Here is a 21,071-nt window from a genome sequence, read left to right as displayed (position 1 = left end):
ATCACCTGGCCGTTGCTTCAGCTTTGTTTTCAACTCTCACAGTATTCTGCACTTTGGGATTAATCCTAAACTTAGGTTTCTCAACCCTAAAAACAATTATTTAGTCTTCTGTTCACCAACAATAACAAACTACTCATAACTGTTTTAAGGCTGTAAATGACTGAGCAACATTAGCATTGAAGCAAAAACAGATAATGCTGGAAAGACTCTGCAGACCTGACAGCATCTGTGGAGAGAGAGAGAGAGCTAACGTAAAGAGTCCATATGACCCTTTTTCAGAGCTAAAGAGAAGTAGAAATGAGATGGAATTGATAATGTTGCAGGGGTGGAGCAGGTCAAGCAGAATAGAAGGTCAGTGATAGGTGGGGGCTAAGGACAGATTGACAAGATGTCATGGACGCAAGGCAAAGGACATGTTAATGGTAGTGGCGAAGGCTAAAGAAGGTGCTGATGTTGCTTATAGAGGCATAAAAGTGAGAAAGCAGAATGTGTTTATGGCAGAACAAGGGTCAGCCCTCTGTGAAAGAACAGATTGAACATGTGACAGACGGCTCTGTTGAGGGGTGTGGGGGCGGGGCGTTGTTCCTTAGCCCCCACCTATCGCTGACCTTCTATTCTGCTTTACCTGTTCCACCCCCCTCCAACAGTATAAATTCCATCTCATTTTTTACTTCTCTTTAGCTCTGAAGAAGAGTCATACGGACTCAAAACGTTAACCTTGTTTCTCCCTCCACAGATGCTGTCAGGCCTGCTGGGTTTTTCTAACATTTTCTATTTTTATTTCAGATTTCCAGCATCTGAGGTATTTTGCTTTTTGTTAACATTGAAGCCATTTTTTTGCAAATTGTTCTCTCCAGTCTTTGAACTGAGATGTTAAACCACTGAATTTGGAAGGTTGACAGAGAGAACAAAGTAGCATGAATGCATTTAGCACTCGTATGATAATATTGCTCACAGTAATGCCAGGCTATAGTTTCCAGTGACTACTGCCTGAAAAGGAACTTTCATGGAATCTTTTCATCTTCTCATAATGTATTTTACCGATGGAAGGAATGAGTGAAAGGAAGAAGACCTATTTAAAAGTATATTGATTGATTGGCTAATTGATTAGCTGGCAGTGTTGCTACTGAATTAATACATTAAGTCTTTCTTTCCTATAAAGCGTCCTCCATGGAAAGGTGTTCTTCACAGCCCCGACCTTGATTGTCAGTAGATCCATTTGGTATCACTGCAGAACACGTCAGCTCTTCCACACAATGAAAACTTTGATTATCAAAACACACTGTCAGTAATAAATGAGGTTTATCACCAATTAATTTTCTTATGCAGGAAATAGTGTGCAGGTGGTTAATTTTTAATAGAATTGTGCCTTTTAAAGGTATATTTACTCAGGTGACAAGTCTTTTCCTTATGTACTCTATATAAACGATTAGATAACTAGACTATTTGCTCGCATGAAAATGTTCCTATTAAAAGTAATTGTGTTGCATATTCAGAGTAATTACAAATGAAGCTTAAAACTTAGGCCGAAATTTTCCAGCCCCCCCCCCCGCCGACCCCTGGTGGGATCTTCCAGTAGATTTTGATTTCAATCAAAGACTATCCTGGAAAGCATATAAATCAATACATTTCAAGTTTCAATATTGTCACTAGCATCATGAAAGCAATTTCCTATAACAGGCAATGACCTTCAAAAAGTAATGGAGAAAATAATTAATATCAGTTAATTGTTTCACTACGAAATTAAATGCAAATGAACCATTTAAATGTTAAGTATTATCATTATCATTATTTATGAGTTTTTTGGTTGCCTCTTGTACATTTTAATTTAAGTGCTAAGCGCAATTTTAGTTCAGAGTAACTCCCTGTCCTGAAGACCAGTATAATATTTGCTGAAAACCTTTTACCAATTTAAGTTCAGTGAAACAGGTTGCACATTAAAAGTCAGTATTTTCCCATTTTGCATGAGTGTGAATTCAATATTTTTCACTATTTTTGGTGCCGTTTAAATTTGTTTCCTTATTTCTTGTAAAGCACGGTGTTTTCAAAATAATTTTTAGTGTTGCTCTACTATACAAGATAATAATTACCAAATTCAGAGATTTCACATGATATCCTATTAAAATAAGTTTTCCAAAACAAAACCTGCCAGCTGACTATTTATGCCATGAACTAGAACACTAACAATGATATTGCAGTAGCACTTGTTGTATTGGTTATCATTGATAAGCAAATGGAAACAAACCCTATGTTTGTATATGTTGCCATCAAGATGCAGCACATTGTTGGGGAATAGAAGGGACACTCTGAAGATTCACATATGGGTAGTTTGAGGGAAGAAGCCATAGGAAGGGATGAACTGACTGTCCTGGGCCAATTAGGAGTGGAATCTAGAGGGTAGTGCCATGGAGGTGGACCACAGAGGGGACTGGTTGAAGAGAATAGAGTGATTGAAAAAAACTCAAAGAAGATAAGAATAAGACTGTATTGAAGACTAGAGCTCATCTGCCGGAAGCCATTCGAAGTGAAGCATATTGAACAGATTTTCCTCCCTGGGTTTGCCGGTTTGAATTTGTTGCAGTCAGTGATGCCCTGTGTAACCTAAAAGAAAGAACATTGTACACAAGCATGCATGTAAGGAATACTTTTAACATCATGCATAGATATACATGGGCAGTAGTATTCTGGTCATCAGAGTACATTGCATTCCAACATAAGTGTAACTATTATCACCAACATATCCATTCAGTTTGCAAATGCGAGGTGAGAAAAAAACTTTTTCACACAGCGAGTAATTAGGGTTTGGAATGCACTGCCTGGAAGTGTGTTGGAGGCAGGTTGATTGAGGCATCCAAGAGGGCATTGGATGATTATTTAAATAGAAACAATGTGCAGGGTTACGGGGAAAGGGCAGGAGATTGGCACTAAGTTAAAATGCTCAGAGAGCTGGTGCAGACATGATGGGCCAAATGGCCTCCTTCTACACCGTAACAATTCTGTGATTCTGTGAGTTTTCTGGGCACAAGCCCACTGCCCTGATAAAATTAGGACTCTGTCAGTATATATGTAGTGTTATAAAGCTCTGTTTTCAAAAAAATAACTTTGTTTATTGAGTGGGCTGAAGCCACAGAATAGGTTTTAAAAAGACTCAAGCGACCTACACATCAAGCCTCAAAATGGCTGCCCATTTACATAAATTTACGCAGCAATTTAAAAAGCTATCAGAACAGAGTCAGGCTGTCTGGGCGTAGCCCACCAATGGGAAATAAGTTTAAATGAGTGTGAATGGCCCTCTCCTGAACTACTCAAAGACATTCAGACATAATCTAATTTTTCAGATTGGTGAGAACAAACTGTGAAATGCAATCACTTTGGGGATGCGACCCTGGTTGAGAAGAAGGCCTCACCAACCATTTTAATCTAATCACTTTAAACAATGGACATGGAATGAGCTTGTTATGACCATGTTTGGTAACTGGCTAGTTTGTCAAGGCAGGTCATGTAATAGCAAGCTAGCCCTCTGTGTTTTAGGAAATTGCTTTTCCAAAGTCAGCCAGAGACCAGAAAGGCCTTGGGCTGAATAATACAGCAGCGCATTGACGGCAGGTTCTGCACCCGGAAGTCAGTGACGTTGTGAGTTCAGAGCCCGCCATCACAGCACGCCCAATAATACGCAAATTGAGTGAAATTTCCTGTTTTTGAAACTAAATGCCACCGAATGGCTGGTTTACAAAAGGTAACTAAAGTTAAGTTACTGGAATTGGTGAATAAGTTACAATTGGGGTTACCTGCAGGGGCTAAGAAAGGAGATAGAACTGAAGATATATCACAGCATTTAACGTTGGAAGTGATACCTGACACTAGTGAGTCACAGCTAGAGGTAGTGAGACTTCAGTTAGAAATGAAGGGGCTTGAATTTGAACAAGCAAAGGAAAGAAAAAACTTGAGCTAGAGGCAGAAGAAAAGGAAAAAGGAAGAACATTTCAAAGGGAACAGGCAGAAAGGAAGGAGAGAGAAAGAAAGCAAGAAAGGGAATTAGAAATGGCAAAGTTAGAAAAGGAGGAAAGAGAAAAAGAGAGTTCCAACTTAAAATACAGGCAATTAAAAAAAAGACGCTAGTAGTGAGGAAGCACTTATTTCCAGATCAGAACCTAGTGGGGAGATGTTTAAATTTGTACAAGCCCTTCCAAAGCTTGAGGAAAGAGATGTTGAAGCATTCTTTATTTCATTTGAGAAGATAGCTAAACAGATGAAATGGCCACAGGAAAAATGGACATTGTTGTTACAATCCAGGTTGGTGGGTAGAGCTCATGAGGTTTATGCTTCACTGTCAGAAGAAATGTCGGTGAACTATGATGTGGTTAAAAAAAGGTTATTTTGAGTGCATATGAGTTGGTTCCTGAGGCAAACAGGCAGAAATTTAGGAATATGACAAAACAGCCTAGGCAAACTTATATTGAGTTTGAGAGAGTAAAATAAAGTAATTTTGACCAATGGATATGGTCATTAAAAATAGAGATAACATATACAGCTCTTAGAGAAGCAATTCTTTTGGAAGAATTTAAAGATTCAATTCTTTCTGCAGTGAGAACTCATGTGGCGGAGCAGCAAATTGAAATGGTAAGACAAGCAGCAGTGATAGCTATTGATTATGAGTTCGTTCATAGAGCGAAATCTTTTCTCGTCACACTTTCAAATCAGATAAGGATAGAAAGTGGGAAGGTGAAAGGAAAGTGTGTAGTGAGGGAAGAGAAGGAGTAGGTGGAAATTCCCAGGAAGTTTTTTTCTCAGAATATAAAGGAAGTTGCAGAGGGTAGAAGTGACATTTGAAATTTAGGTGTTTTTATTGTAATAAAGTTGGACACATGAAGTCAGTGTGCTGGAAATTACAGGGAAATCTGTTAAAATTATATGGGTGCAGAAAAGTACTGGAAGTAAGATTACTGTGGGTTCTGAGCTTCAGGTAGAGGAAAAACCAATGGTTTGTGTACAGATAAAACAGGAAGAATCAGTGATAGGTAAAGAAGTGGGAATGTGTTCACAATTTGCCCAAGAGAATTTGGGAGGAGCAGGTTGCAGAAATGTTTAAAGATTTTGCACGTGAAGAGAAAGTCTTTCCATGTGTACAGGGTGGAATAGGTAAGGATGATAAAATTTTAAGAGACACAAAGGCTAGTCAATCCTTAATGTTGTGGGATAGTGTTACTTGTTGTTCAGAGGGGGTACTGCAGGAACAGTTGATAATAAGTGGCGTTCATGAAGATGCTAAACCTATTCCACTGTGGAAGGTAAATTTAAAGAGTAACTGAGAAAACAGGCAAAGTAACTTTTGGAGTTGTGGAAAAATTGCCCATTGCAGGGGTTCAATTTATTCTGGGCAATGATATAGCTGGATCACAAATGTGGGTATGCCTATGGTAGTTGAGCAGTCTGGAGAGGTGTCTTCAACAGAAGTGTTGCAGAGAGAGCATCCTGGATTGTTTCCAGACTATGTGATAATGAGATCACATGCTCATAGCTTGAAACAAGAAAACATGAAGGGCAGGCAGTTCAAAGGCAGGAAGAAACTGTTGAAATCCAATTAGCTGACACTATGTTTGATAACATTGTTCAGGAAGAAAGGCTGGAGGACAATTCAGCTGAAGAATTTAATTCAAGGAGGTTGATGGAGTTGCAAAAAGGAGGATTTGCAAGTACAATGTTTATATCAGCAGCTTACTCAGAAACAGAGGCAAAATGTATTCCAGAATGTTATTACCTTAAGGGTAATATTTTAATGAGAAAATGGAGGCCTTATCATACTTCAGCAAATGAAAGCTGGAGGGAGGTACATCAGATTGTTATCCCATTTGGTTATAAAAATTAGATTTTGAGGATAGCTCATGAATTTCCAGTGGGGCATTTAAGAATTAGAAAGACACAGGCAAAGATACAAAAGATTTTTTATTGGCCTGGATTGCATAGGGATGTAGTCAAACTCTGTAGAACATGTCATACATGTCAGGTGACAGGAAAACCACAAGCAATGATTAAGCCAGCACCTTTAATTCCAATTTCAGCAGTTGAAGAACCTTTTATAGGGTCATGATTGATTGTGTAGGACCATTTCCCAAAGACAAAAATTGGAAATCAATACTTACTGACAATAATAGATGTGTCTACCAGGTTTCCTGAAGCAATACCTTTGAGAAACATTACAACAAAAAAGATTGTGGAAGAATTAGTAAATTTTTTACAAGATATGGTTTACCTAAGGAAATACAATCAGGTCAGGGTTCAAATTTTATGTCAGAGGTGTTTAAGGAAGTAATGAACAGTTTGGGGATAAAACAATTTAAGTCAACAGCTTATCATCCTGAGTCACAAGGGGCTTTGTAAAGATGGCATCAAAGTCTAAAAACCATGATGAAAGCGTACAGTCAGGATTATCCACAGGATTGGGTTAGGGGAATTCCATTCTTATTATTTGCCATTAGGGACGCTCCTAATTCATCAAATGGTTTTAGTCCTATCAAACTAGACTATGGTCATGAAGTAAGGGGGCCACTGAAATTGATTTATGAGAAATTGGTGAGTCAAAATTTAGAAACTACTCTCCTGGATTACTTATCAAACTTCAGAGAGTGATTGGACAGAGCAAGTGAGTTGGCTAGGGAACATATAAAGATATCACAGCAAGTGATGAAAGTGAAAGTCAAGGCTGCATTTGACCGAGTGTGGCATCAAGGAGTCCTAGCAAAACTGGAGTCAGTGGAAATCAGGGGGAAAATTCTCCGCTGGTTGGAGTCATACCGAGCACAAAGGAAGATGGTTGTGGTTATTGGAGGTCAATTATTTCAGCTCCAGGACATCACTGCAGGAGTTCCTCAGTGTAGTGTCCCGGCCCAACCATCTTCAGCTGCTTCATCAATGACCTTCCTTCCATCATAAGGTCAGAAGTGGGGATGTTTGGTGATGATTGTACAATATTCAGCATCATTTGCGACTCCTCAGATACTGAAGCTGTCCATATCCAGATGCAGGAAAACCTGGACAATATCCAGGCTTGGGCTAACAAGTGGCAAATAACATTTGCACCACACAAGTGTCAGGCAATGACCATCTCCAGCAAGAGAGAATCCAACCATCACCCCATGATGTTCAATGGCATTACCATCTCTGAGTCCCCATTATCAACATCCTGGGAGTTACTATTGACCAGAAACAGAACTGAACTAGCCATATAAATACTATGATTACAAGAGCAGGTCAGAGGCTAGGAATCCTGCGATGAATAACTCACCTCCTAACTCCCCAAAACCTGTCCACCACCTACAAGGCACAAGTCAGGAGTGTGATGGAATACTCTCCACTTGCCTGGATGAGCGTAGCTGCCACAACACTCAACAAGCTTGACACCTTCCAGGACAAAGCAGACCGCTTGATTGGCACCACATCCATAAACATTCACTCCCTCAACCACCGACACACAGTAGCAGCAGTGTGTACCATCTACAAGGTGCACTGCAGGAATTCACCATGGCTCCTTCAACAGTACCTTCCAGACCCATGACTACTACCATCTCGATGGACAAGGGCAGCAGATAGATGGGAACACCACCACCTAGAAGCTCCCCTCCAAGTCACTCACCATCCTGACTTGGAACTATATCACCATTCCTTCACTGTTACTGGGTCAAAATCCTGGAACTCTCTTCCTAACAGCACTGTGGGTGTACCTACACCACAGGGACTGCAGCAGTTGAAGAAGTCTGCTCACCACCACTTTCTCAAGGGCAACTAGGGATGGGCAATAAATGCTGGCCTAGCCAGTGAAGCCCACATCCCGTGAATGAATAATAAAAGAAAGAAAGCAGATGGGAAAGCTATAGCTCGGAATTTTGTTGCTGGAAAGAAAGTGCTAGTTCTGTCATCAGTACTGTGCGACCCATTAAAGGCAAGGTTTAGTGGGCCTTACAGGGTTGAAAAGAAACTGAGTGAAGTAAATTATTTAATAATTACTCCAGATAGAAGAATAAAGCAGAGTGTGTGTCATGTAAGAATGCTTAAAAAGTACTTTGACAGGGAAGAGGACCAAAAGGAGATGTTAGTGGTAGTAAATAATGAGAAAGGGGTAGAAATGCAGGATTCTGAAATTGATTTTCCTCTAATCAGATTTGATAATGGGGGAGGTACTTGAAAATTTAAATGTAATATTGAGTTGCCTTCCTGACAAGTCTCAAAGTGATTTGGAAATATGTTGTGGTCACACAAAGCTATTTGTGGAAATAAGTTGGGGAGGCAGATTTAACTATGTATGATGTGTCTGCTGAAGTTTCATCTTTGGCAAAGCAACATCGTTATATATTAAATCTGGCAAATGTATATCAAGTACAGAAAGAAATTGCCTTCATACTTCAAAACTATGTCATTGAGTCTAGTTGCAGTAACTGAAGTTCACCTATTGTACTGGTACCGAAACTGGATGGAACACAAAGACTGTGTGTGGGCTATCGAAAGGTGAATGCGGTAACAAAAGCGGATTCATATTCTATACTACAGCTGGAAGATTGTATTGAGAAAGAGGTACAATCAAAATTTATCACAAAGATTGACTAGCTAAAAGGATAATGGCAAGTACCATTATTGGAGAGAGCAATGGAGGTATCGGCTTTTGTGATGCCAAATGGACTATATCAGTTTAAAGTTATGCCATTTGGTATGAAGAACGCACCTGTGACATTTCAAAGACTGACAAACAAAGTAATTGCAGGGCTGAGCAATCGTGCTGTTTATATTGACGACTTGATAGTTTTAAGTCCTACTTGGGAGGAGCATTTACAACACCTGGAAGTTTAATTTACTCAATTACAAGAAGCTAATTTGGTGATAAACTTGGCTAAAAGTGAATTTGCAAAAGCGCAAATTACATATCTAGGCCATACCATTGGACAAGGCAAGGTGGCTCCAAGAGATGTGAAAGTCAAGGCTATCATGATTTCCTAGTGCCTTCAACAAAACGAGAAGTTTTGAGATTTCTGGGCATGAGTGGGTTTTATTGGAAATTTGTACCATATTTTAGCAGTGTGGTCGCTCCACTGACTGAAAAAGAACAAGAAGTTTCAATGAACACAAGAGCGTCAGAAGGTATTTGACAGTTTGAAAAAGAACAAGAAGTTTCAATGAACACAGGAGTGTCAGAAGGTATTTGACAGTTTGAAAACTGTATTAACTACGACACCAGTTTTGACAGTACCCAATTATGCCAAGCCATTTAAGTTGGCCGTTGACGCAAGTGATCTCGGCATTGGGGCTGTACTGTTACGAGAAGATGACACTGGAATTTTAAAACCAATAGGGTATTTTTCACGGAAGTTGAAAGCATAACAGAGAAGATATTCAACAATCAATAAGGAGGCTGTGGGTTTGGTGTTAGCATTGCAGCATTTTGAAATTTATGTGGCAAACAATTCGTCAGAAACAACTGTTTGTACAGACCACAATCCTTTAAAGTTTCTGGACAAATTTCGAGACAGAAGGTGTAATGCTATTTGGATGGAGTTTATTACTGCAACCATTTAATCAACAGATTATACATGTCACTGGACAAGAAAATCTGATTGCAGATGCTTTATCAAGAGTGTGAAGCTTAAAGGGAAAATTGGACATTTAAAAAAGCTGGACTCTGAACTAGAATGATTTATGTTGATGTGAAGGATTTGTGTATATATTGTTATGTTAATGCATGCGTCTGGTAACGAAATAGTGTAAGTATATAGATAAGTACAGGAGATAGTATGAGATGGGTTAATAAAAATGAAGCCGTCCTTTTAAATTATGTCCGTTCATTTTTCAATACAGAGGGGGATGTGAGGAAGATATAATAATTCTCATAATGCTATAGGAATTTCTTGTAAAATGGAGTAATAGTGGATTGTGTCTATGTGTCTACGGGTGTGTGTGTGTGTGTGTAAGACTTAATTGAATTAGAGGCAGCTAGTCTGTATGTTTTGAGGTAAGAAGGGAGGTTAGGTTTGAAATGTTAATTAGGTAAACAAGGGGAAGTTTAGAAACATAGACTAGAATATAGTGCACGCCCGACCCGGCCAAGCATAAAATGATGCGCGATAACATCAGGCAAGTGTCCTGAAATCATCGCACACTTGTGTGATATTTCAGTTGGCGGATGCACGTGGGAGTTGGTAGCACGTCCGCTGACAATCAAAAGGCCTATTAAGACCATTAACAATCCAATTGATTTAAATTTTTCACTGCCCATCTAACTTTACGGTTGGCAGGTAGGCGAAAATGACAGGTGACCTTTGCATTTTTTGCGAAACCTCATCCACGGGTGGGATGAGGTTCTGATCTGTTATTTAAAAAAAAAATTCAAACTAATTTCTAATATGTCCCTGCTCGTGTGACAGAGTCACATGAACGGCCATGTTTGTTAACATTTTTTAAAAAATTATATTTTATTTTAAGAACTGTTCATTTCCCTGAGGCGTGAAGTTTGCACTCACCCTTCTCCACCCCTCACACAAACAGCGCTGAGCGCTGCAACACACATTTCACACTGGGCGGGCATTAATTGGCCCACCAGCGTGAAATCGCGGTCTGGCCCCGATCGCAGGCAGTGGTCGGCTTCAAGATTGCCCCCGCCTGCCCCCGCTGAGCCATCCTGACAAGGTAAAAATTCTACCCATAAGTGTCAAGGGGACATTTCCATTTTTAAATATACCTGACTAAATTGTTTTCAATGGAGGGGTGAAATGCGTCACCTAGTCAGGTGAAGTTTAGAAAAAGTGTGTCTATTTTTCCCAAAAATTACTGGTAAAACTTAGTGCTATGAGAGGATTTTACTCTCAGGGAGATAAAGTCCAAACACATAGTGAAACAATGGGTATTTGTATTCAAAGAGGAAGATATGTATAAAGGAGAGAAGACTGTTTGTAAGGGGAGGCATTTTAAGATCTTACAAGTGTGAAAAAGTCTTCAGTATCTACACCCCAAGCTGCTGTCTTCAAAGACTGAAGTTAAGAAAACTCACTTTGAATTCGACTTGTTCAGGTTATCATGTTTCTTTGCCTGGGTCTTTTAAAATCTATGTGTCTTACTGTTGCCTTAAAGAAAGTGTAACCGGAAGTTAGATTGATTAGGGGATTTAGAAGTTATCATAGTGGTAATTTGTAGATCTATGTATGTATTTAAAATCATTCCTCTTATTAATAAGTGTTTAATCTAGTTTTGTAAAAACCTATAAAAATTGGTGGTCTTATTACTACTGAATTCAAGGCATGCATCTCAAAATTTATACAAATTGAAAATTAGTTGTGACAGTTATTTCAAGTTTCCTTCTGGGATTTGAACAGCTCAGCATTTACCATCTGCTGTGTCATAATAGCGGGATAATGTCGGGACGCTTGTCTGACCCCATGATGTGCTATTTAACGCTTGAGCAGGTCAGGCGTGTGCCTGCACGCCTAGCTAAAAATTCTGCCCGTGCAAACTTGTAACCTGCCTGCTCATGAACTAAAACTCTCTTCTCACTCTTTTAGGCACCAGCAGGTATTGGCAGACGAGGAGGGCCAACATAAGCCCCAGCCCCCAAACCACCATGGATGAGGAAGCTGAGGAAGGCACTGAGGGAGAACCATTACTGCGCTCACCTGCACCCTCCACCAGCGCAAAGACACACACCTTGCTTGGTCATAGCTCTGGATTAGACTTGGGGGTCACCTACTGGAGCACATCTCACTGCAACGCCCCCCCCCAGCACTCGGAGGCAGGGACAGCCCTGATCTCTGACACTCTGAGGGCTGCTAGAGAGCAGCCACCCGCTGAATCTGAAACATGATAAGCTTCAGTGAGCGGCTGCCAACTCAACGCTGGAGATGCAACAACAGGCGGCGGAACATCAGGCAGCGATTCAACGGTCTCTCAGCAGGCTGGAGCAAAGGATGGAGGAGTCCGTTCATGTCCTGTCTGATGTCGTGGCTCCCACATGCCAGTGATTCGAGATCACCATGGGAAGGTTGGTGACCACAATGGAGACCTTTCCCAGCAGGTCTTGCCGGATTTGCCCTGGACTCCGTGGCCGCACACACTGTTGGACACCATCAATGTCAATGTGAGAGAGGCCGAGGCACCTTAACATCCCTCTAGGTGCCCCTTCTCCTCAAGAATTCTGGGTGGGGCCCTCAGGCACCCACAGTGGGGATGAACGTCAGCCAGTCACCCTGGGGACCTCCATTCAGGACATTCCAAGGGTGTCTAGCTGCTTTGAATCCACTGGGCCTGTGACCCCATCCACTCCAGCTGCTTAGATTGAGGAGGGCGCTTCTGCCCCTGAGCAGGAGACCCTTATCAGGCCGGGGCCCTCCAGGCCTCAGGGTACCAGAGGACGTCCACCAAGGTCATCACAGACAACAGGACGTAGCAGTAAGCAGGCTGCCTCCACCTCTACTGTGGATGTCGGGGCTGCGCCCAGGCATAATAGTAGGGTTAGGAAAATTAAGGAATATTGATATCACTTTTGGGTCACGATTGTGCAACCACTGTAAAAAATATTGCACTTTTGTTAATACATTTGATGTTTATGTGAATGGCTCAGTCACCTGAAGGCATTGTGATTACATACATATAAATCCTCTTATTGCGAGGTTTAGCCATCCTCTCACTCAGTGATAGTCTCCCTTTGTGAGATTCACATTCATGTAACGTCAACCTCAGTAAAGATAGTTTATGCACCCTTGTGTGATGTCATGGAGATGTGTTAAAATCTTTATTGGAAGTGTGTGATTAAAGCGCTTGTAACTCTTTTTCCATAAAGCATATCATTTATCAACTGTAAAGGCTATCATTCCATCAATGTTTAACAGGTCTGCGATCATTGGAAGCATATAATGCACGTTTGTGCCAGGTACCCTGGGAGTTGCCATGACTCATACACCCTGAGTCACTCTCAGGTGCCTCAGATATTCAAAGGGCCTGAGCATCTACAGGGATGGCTGCTTGGGGATAAAGGATATACACTGAACCGCTGGCTTATGACACCCATGCGTCAGCCTCAAAGTGGTTTGGAGGAGATGTACAGCGTAGCTCACAGCTCCAAACAGTCGAGGAGACCATTGGCATTCTGAAGATGCGCTTCCGATGTTTCGACTGCTCAGCAGCCTTGAAGGATTAGGAGCAGTTGTGTCTCCTCAGTGGTAATGTCAAAGGACAAGACCTGGATGGGAGGATGATATCCCCAACCATGTCCTCACCTCATTGGCTGCTGTAATTTCTCGTTACTGTGGCTATAACTTCATCAAGTAAGTTGCCGCAGCGTTCTCACTCTTGTGTCAACTTTCACTCCCCAGAACGAGCACACACACGGGCACCACTGACCTTCTTAGAGATCATGGCCTGGTGAACCGTGAGGCTGGAAGGTGCAAGTCTGAATGCTGTCCTATGTCTTGATGTGAATGTTGGATATCCCTTTCAATGTAATGGAATGGCATTAAGGGACAGGAGGAAGTGGCCATCTCCCGTCGCCTTCACTTTATTTCTCCTGGAATATGGTAGCAATTAAACTGGTACGGGCACGATTCCCATGTTGTGCTTCCCCAATGGCATTGTCCTGTGGAAGCTGATGCTCATCTCTCTCTTCAGGTTCCTGACCCTCCTGCTCTTCTTCCTTTGAGGAGCTCTTATACTCCTCCATTTCTCCCTCTGGCAAGGGATCACACCTTTGTAGCGCCAGACTCTGAAGGGCACGACACACAATGATGATGTGGGATACCTTATCTGGAGTGTGCTGCAGTGCCCCACCTGAGTGGTCCAAACATCAGAAGTATATCTTCAGAATGCCAATAGCCTTTTCAATGAGGGATTGTGTGGAGCTGTGGTGTACATCTCCCCTGAACCGCACAGAGGCTGACGCACAGGTGTCATGAGCCAGCGTCTCCCTTATATCCCTTATCCCCAAGCAGCCATCCCTGCAGACTCTCAGGCCCTTCGAACATCTGAGGCACCTGGGAGTGACTCAGGATGTATGAGTCATAGCAACTCTCAGGGTACCTGGCACAAGTGTGCATTATATGCTTCCAGTGATCACAGAACAGTTGAACATTGATGGAGTGATAGCCTTTACAATTGATAAACATTAGGACTGCTGCCATGGAACTCTCAAAGCCACACGGGTGCAGTTGATTCTTGGGAAGACAGAGATAGCCTACCTGTTGCCTCCCAATCCATGTCTTATCTGAGGTTTACAGTACCAAGGCAGGATGACATGAAAGTCATTGGGACTCCCTCACCCTGTCTTTCTGCCCTCAGTTATTTGTGGCATGTCAAACAATGGACAGAATCTTCCGGTCCTGGTAGCAGCTGGAATCATGGTGGTGGGGGGTGGGTTGGGGGGGGGTGGGGGGAGTGGGGGGCACTTCATTTGGCGGGAGGTAAAAAATCTGCTTCATGACGGCGGGCTAAACTGTTGGAATTTTGTTCTCTCGGCTTTCAAGGCAGGTTAAAGGCAGGTTAAAGGCGCTACCCGATTAACAATGTCGGGGACCCCATTTGCATGTATTAGCATCTTGTGCATGCTCATTAAAAGGCCACCTTGCTGGAATTAAGTTTGTCCTCCAAATTAAACTGCCTGCCAGCAAGAATTGAGAACGTTCAGTTTTATGACTCTATATAAGTGGTGTGCACTTGGCAAGCCACACTTTGTCCATAACTTTGAGGTCAGTAGATGCCGCTTTCGCCTACTTGGGGATCGCACATAACTTCATTCGTATGGAGTGCTGGTAACAAAAGTTGCACCAAGGCTGGATACAGGCAGGTGAAAGCTGGAAGGGGTGGGGGTAGGGTGAAGTGAAGGCTGGACAAGGGAGGCAGGCTAAGTGGGGAATTATGTAGTGTGTCTGGCAAAGTGGGGTGGTGGGGAGGGTGGAAGAGAATGTCTTAGAGAGCAGGGTTGGTGGTGTTGCTGGTGGGGTCCTGGGGAGGCAAACTCAGGGTACTGGTAATAGGAGGGAACATTCACAGCCAGGGGGACAGTGGGATGCGGTGCACTGCTGTGGTGAGAATTGGCGCGACCATGGGTGTATCACCGGCAGTGTTCTTATCGAGAAATGACCGAAAGGCAATGCCGGAGGTGCCTTCGTATGCCCTGGGATGTGGTTGCTCACATCTGCCAGCTTCTCCAGAATGAGCTGCAGCTGCAAGGACTCTGGAGGAATAATGCGGAGCTGCTGACCTGCAATGAGTGAATCGCTGTCCGGGTGCCATTTAAATATGGCGCCAGGACCTTCAACCTCATGAGGTAATGGTCGGGTGGGCAACCTGCTGCCTGTCCCACCACGAGATTCACCACGCTCCTCATGGTTGCTTTATTAATGAGCAGAAAATTACACGTGTTCAGCCGCCCCACCTCCCCGGCAGGAATCACTCCGACTTCCCCGCCCACCTCCAGACTTAGACTCCAGAATGGAAGACTCTGCCCAAGCAGTGAGGTGACTGAGATTCCTGCAGTGTTGGGGGTTGGGTGGTGAGGAGAAACATATGAAGTGAAATTTACAAGGGTGAATCTGACAGTAGGCCCCATTTTTATGCTTCCCTGCTTCTTTATATCAGAATAGAATCCAAGCCTGTTTTCTTTGTTACGCACATGTTAGCAGGTGACTAGCTACATTCTGACACTGTAACTTCAAATCATATATCATTGTCTTAGCCTGATTTCAAAATTACAGAAATGTGACTTTAAAATCAGACTAAATCAATGTTAGGCAGATTTATTTTAAACTTTTTTTTTCGCTGGCAAGGACAAGTTAAGACATCTTAAGGAGCTTAATGGAAGGACAAGACCTACAACATTTTTGCTGACCAAACTGTCGTGCTTAATGGAGTATGAGCCGTTGAATTCATCTGTATGATGAATTGGAGAATCACATATGCTGAAGGTTAAGTTCGGTCATTTGTTGAGCTTTGTGGAAAGATATGAAGTATGATTTTTACAATGACATCCTGACCCCACTCCAGCATTTAATGAACTGTGTGATACTGAACTGGTTGATTTCGATGAATGTTTAATAAACTGATGGATTGGGATGAATAATTAATGGTTCACTATTTGCAAAGGTAGAAATGAGACCAATAATGTCCTGTTGAAATATGCATTATGTGTAAGGATAATAAGACTTTACATTTAATGAGAATTGCTCTATACGGATCAGTTTATACTTAAAGCAAAATTAAGAGTTGTTTGGCCATATAAAAATCTAAATGTGTAAACAGACTATTCATAAACGAGAAAGCTCTTATTAATATGTATCCATAACTATAGCCATTCATGTTTGCGCCATTAGTCTGATAAGATTCTAACTGAGATGACAATATAATTCCATGCATATTTTAAGTGCATTATTTTCTCCTTCATTCCTTAACTGTCCTTAGGTTGGACTCTCCAGTCAAGAAGGAAAGCTGGCGACATGAATCAGAGAGTCTACCAGTGCTGCTCTTAAACAGACAGCAAATTGTGCAAGAGCAGCCCAAGCACAACTTGGTTTGTTTTCACAAGTGGACTGTCTTCATGTGCTGATGCAACCAAGGCCAGGAACTAGTCAAGCAGAGAACTGGGGTTGAGTCTGTGCCCAGTACTCTAAAACGCACATATTTACCCCAAATAGAAAGCGTACTATGAAATAGATTTCAACAAAATGAATCAAACGACTGAGCCTACAAACTCCAAATAACAGTATATAATCCTCATGAGCAGGATTTTCCCCACATCGGGCTGTGGGCCCGGGAACGGATGCGCAACGGTTCACCGCCTGTGTTCGGGCCCCCGACTGCAATTTCACGCTGGCTGGCCAATTAGCTGCCGATAACCTCAGCGCTGCCGGGGTGGAGGCGGGAGGAGCGCGAGCGCTGAAGTCTGCGCATGCGCGGGGGGGTGGGGTGCGCTCAGTGAAAGCTCCCTGAAGGCACAGAGCTGCCTCAGGGAGCTGAAGGCTTTTGACCTGATAAATAAAGATTTAAAAAATAAGGAAAATATGCCCCCCCCCCAACCATGTAACTCTGTCACATAAGCAGGGATGTGTGAAAAATGTGTTTTAAAAATGTTTATCTTTTTTTTTTAGTCCCAGTTGGAAACCTCATCCCGCCCGTGGATGAGGTTTCACAAAAAATGCAAAGGCCACCCGGCCTATTCGCCTGCCCCCCCCACCCCCCCCCGCCCCAAACCATAAGGTTGGACGGGCAGAGAGAAATTCACTTTAATTAATTGACTAATGGGCTTAATAGCCCTCTTAATTGTCAGCGGGCGGGCTGCTGACTCTCGCGCGTCCCGCCAACCGAAATATCACGCGAGTGTGCGATGACGTCAGGACACTCGCCTGATGTCATCACGCGCTACTTCACGCTCCTGCATGTCGGGTGCGCTCCCGCACTCCGAGCTGAAAACCCTGCCCCATGTGATTCTACAAAACCACGTGAGCACAATGTGCAATGGCTCAACTTAATATATTTGTCTTTGCATATGCCACATGCTTTTTTTTTGTATACCTTCTGTATTCTTTTCATCGTTTTGCAAGATCCTTTTCTTGAGAAAATCGTACTTAATTTACTTTATCTTTTTGCCTCCTGGGTTCAAATATGTTGTTTGAAGGTGGAAAATGTGACTTTTGATGGGATGTAAATTGGCTCCACGAGCTGTTAATTTCTGGCACTAGATCATCTGTAAAAGTTATGGACCGAACCAGGTTGATAACTGATATATATTTAAATATCAAACAAGGACTTGCTGCTGCAGGATGAGCTATCATTTAAAATCTTTCCGCGCCCCCCCCCCACCCAAATTTCTTTCCTGGTTTTCTGCTGCTGTCTTACAGGTGGCTCGAGGCTAGGGCCGGAATTTTCTGACCCCATTGGTATAAGGCTTCATGGCGGGCTGGGGGCAGTAGGTGACAGTGTGGCAAGAAGGCCAAAAATCAGATTCGCACCGGCATGAAAGCACAGCGGGATCATCCGATGGTGTCGGCCATTACGGAATGCCAATCCCGCTGAGGGCCATCATGAGCAGGCGGGAAAACACACCGGCCCAGAACACGTCTGGACAAGTGTGACATGCAGAAGTTGGGAGCTACCGTTAGTGCCTTGCTCAGATTGCAGACAGCTGAGAAGCAGAAGATTATGAAGCCCTACAGCTACCGGACCCTGGAGGACTCTGTCTTATGAGCAGGGACGTGTTAAAAATGAGTTTTAAACATTTTTATTTACTGTCCGAAACCTCATCACCTGGCCTATTCCCCCAGCCTGTCCGCCAACTGAATGGTTGGACAGGCAGCTAAAAATTCGATTTAATTAATTGATTAAGGGCCTCAATAGGCCTCTGAATTGTCGGAGGGTGCGCTGCTGCCTCCTGCGCATGCCCGCTGAGCGAAATATCGCGAGAATGAGCAATGGCGCGGGACGCTCGCCTGACATCATCGCACGCTATTTCGCTCCCATTCTGGCCGGGCGCGCGGCCGCCCGCCCGCAGGACGAAAACTTCTGCCCAAAGAATCCTAAGCATTATTTCTCCTGTTGACTTAGGCAAACATTTATCCCTCACCCAATATCCAAAACAGACTATCTGCCTATATGTCTCATTGCTGTTTATGAGAACTTGCTGTGCTCTAATTAGCTATTGTGTTCCCCACATATTAACCGTGATTACATTTCAGAAGTGCTTCCTCGGCTATAAAATATTCTGAGGTCATGAAAGGCGCTATTCAAATTAGAACAATAAACTATTTTGATAACAGCAGAGAGAAAATATTCACTTCTTGTTCCCCTACTAATTTGAACGTATGTGTAGTGTAAATACATTATGCGCATTTATTCATTGTATTCAAATTATGGCAATAAACTGAGAAACTCTGAAATGGATATATTGACCATTTTATGTTATCAGTAGCTTTCTTTCTTTAATGCAAAATTCTAGCAGCACTAAACCTGCCTGTGTACAATATAGGTCAAGGGCAATGTTTAAATGAATTAAATGCTGCAGCAAAATGGCTGAATCATGGATAATTTCAGAAAGCAGGGAAGCTAAAAGCATATGACATGGTAGAATGATTATTTAATTACTTTGCTTCAAAGGCATTTGACTTTCTTTAAACCCTGACAATGATTTGTTTCTTTGCTTACAGAAATAGCAATCATGTAATGCCAATAAACTTAAACAATGGAGTGCGCAGGCATTATTTCTGCTGAGGTTTATATATAACTTGTTTGTACTTCATGCATAAATTCATGGCAAGAGTGATATTGTGGTGGTGATATATTACTGATTAAAAATGGTTGACTTGAAGCCTGTTGGTATATTGTCACCAACCTTGCAGAAAATGCAATTCTGTAATTAAAAGGGTTAGATTTTGACCTTATGCGATGGTTTAAAACCAGTAATAACCTTTTTTACATCTGTTCTGATTTTTATTTCCGTTCACTTAAAACGAGAACCAACGTTACATGCGTTAAGCTAGCATTAAATTACACTTCTCTTCACAAATACAAGTACAGATGAAGGAGTCCATTGTCCCTTAAAGGGCTGTGGATATAAGATCAATCAAGATTTTCAAGACTGTGGTTGATGGATGTTTTTTTGATTAAATGCATCAAACGATATAAAGTTGAGGTATGCGTGACAAAATGGTGGAAAAGGTTTGAGGGCTTAATTGTCTGCGCCTGTCCCTATATTCCTATGTTGTTATGTTTCATTCAGACTCCCCAGCAGAGCACCTAATTGCCTGTTGAATAATTCCAGAGTTTTTATCTTCACTTTCGTAGCTGGGAGACCATTCTTGCTGTTGTTTACTGTTACAATTATGAGTTATGTAAGATCGTTATGTTTTTGGACTGTGTCTTTAACTTAGGGTAAAATGAAGGGGTCTTGTGACATGTTCTGAAGCCTGCCTGATGACAGGCCTGGTGAAGGGGCTTTTAAAGATTAATGGAAAGGCCCAGATAGTTTTGCTGGAAAAAAGTCATGATGTGTTCACACTTGGAGACAATGGCTGGAGCAATTGTGTTCACAGTGGTTAGACTGCTAGTCTCCAAAGTCCCAGGAAGGCATTGAGAATGTCAAGGTTGTAAACAGTTATGCTTTAAACTATCTGTTTGTTTCCAAGATAAAAGATAATTGGGGCCTCAAGGTTAGGTAATCAGCATTTCTACCTGGATGCAATATTCATGTGATTCACTTTGTGATGGAGATGGGCTTTGAGAGGGGAGCGGTTTCTAAGATATCCCTGAAAAACTTGCAGAGACAGGCAGTCGGCCAGAGTCCGGGAGAGAGAAAGCAGCTGGAGGCAGAAAGTCTGTATGGTTAACAGCGCAGGAATGCATGTGGGAGTTTGCACTTGAATGGAAATGACCAAATTCATGAGGAATTAAAATGAGGCTGGAAGATTCACCTAGCTCGCACTGGAGGAATAATCTCCAGGAACACTCTCACTGTGAAGGACAGTTCTGGGGTTAAAAGTTATCTGGCAGGGAAAGTAAGGAACAGAAATAAATCCTTGGGAGCTTTGGACTGGTTCCAGGAGAACTAAATATCTACTTAAGGGACAGTGCAAATTATACTTTTGGTTGTTTTAAAAGTAAAAGGGGAAGTTCATTTCTGTAGTTTGAAGTATAAGTTGCCTACAAAAATAGTGTTTAATGAATAGTGCTTCTGGTCTGGTTGTTACAGTAAAAGTCTTAAAATGTGAAATCTTGCCATGTCATCCATTCAGCTACCAACTGGAAATTCAAACTTCTTTCTTTAAAGCTATCAGTCTGTACAGGGATTGTAAAATTACACTTCATGCAAGAGATGCTTTTTAACATCAGTTGTGAACTTGCCTTTTATCAGGTTTTCCCTACATCCTCTTGCCTGAAATGATAGTGTTCTATATTCTTTTCTACTCAAAATTAATATCTTAAATAATTCTGTATGATCTAATTTTGTTCATCAAATTTTAAGGGTGAGGAATTGGAGTTTATCCAGCTGTTTGACCTTGGTACCTTTATTGAGTTGCAACACTTCTTCCAAGCCTTCCTCCAGGCCCAGAATCTTTGAAACA

The sequence above is a fragment of the Cetorhinus maximus genome, chromosome 5 (assembly GCF_964194155.1).
Source record: "Cetorhinus maximus chromosome 5, sCetMax3.hap1.1, whole genome shotgun sequence".
NCBI classification, from domain to species: Eukaryota; Metazoa; Chordata; class Chondrichthyes; order Lamniformes; family Cetorhinidae; genus Cetorhinus; species Cetorhinus maximus.
Note: the sequence above shows the minus strand (reverse complement) of the source record.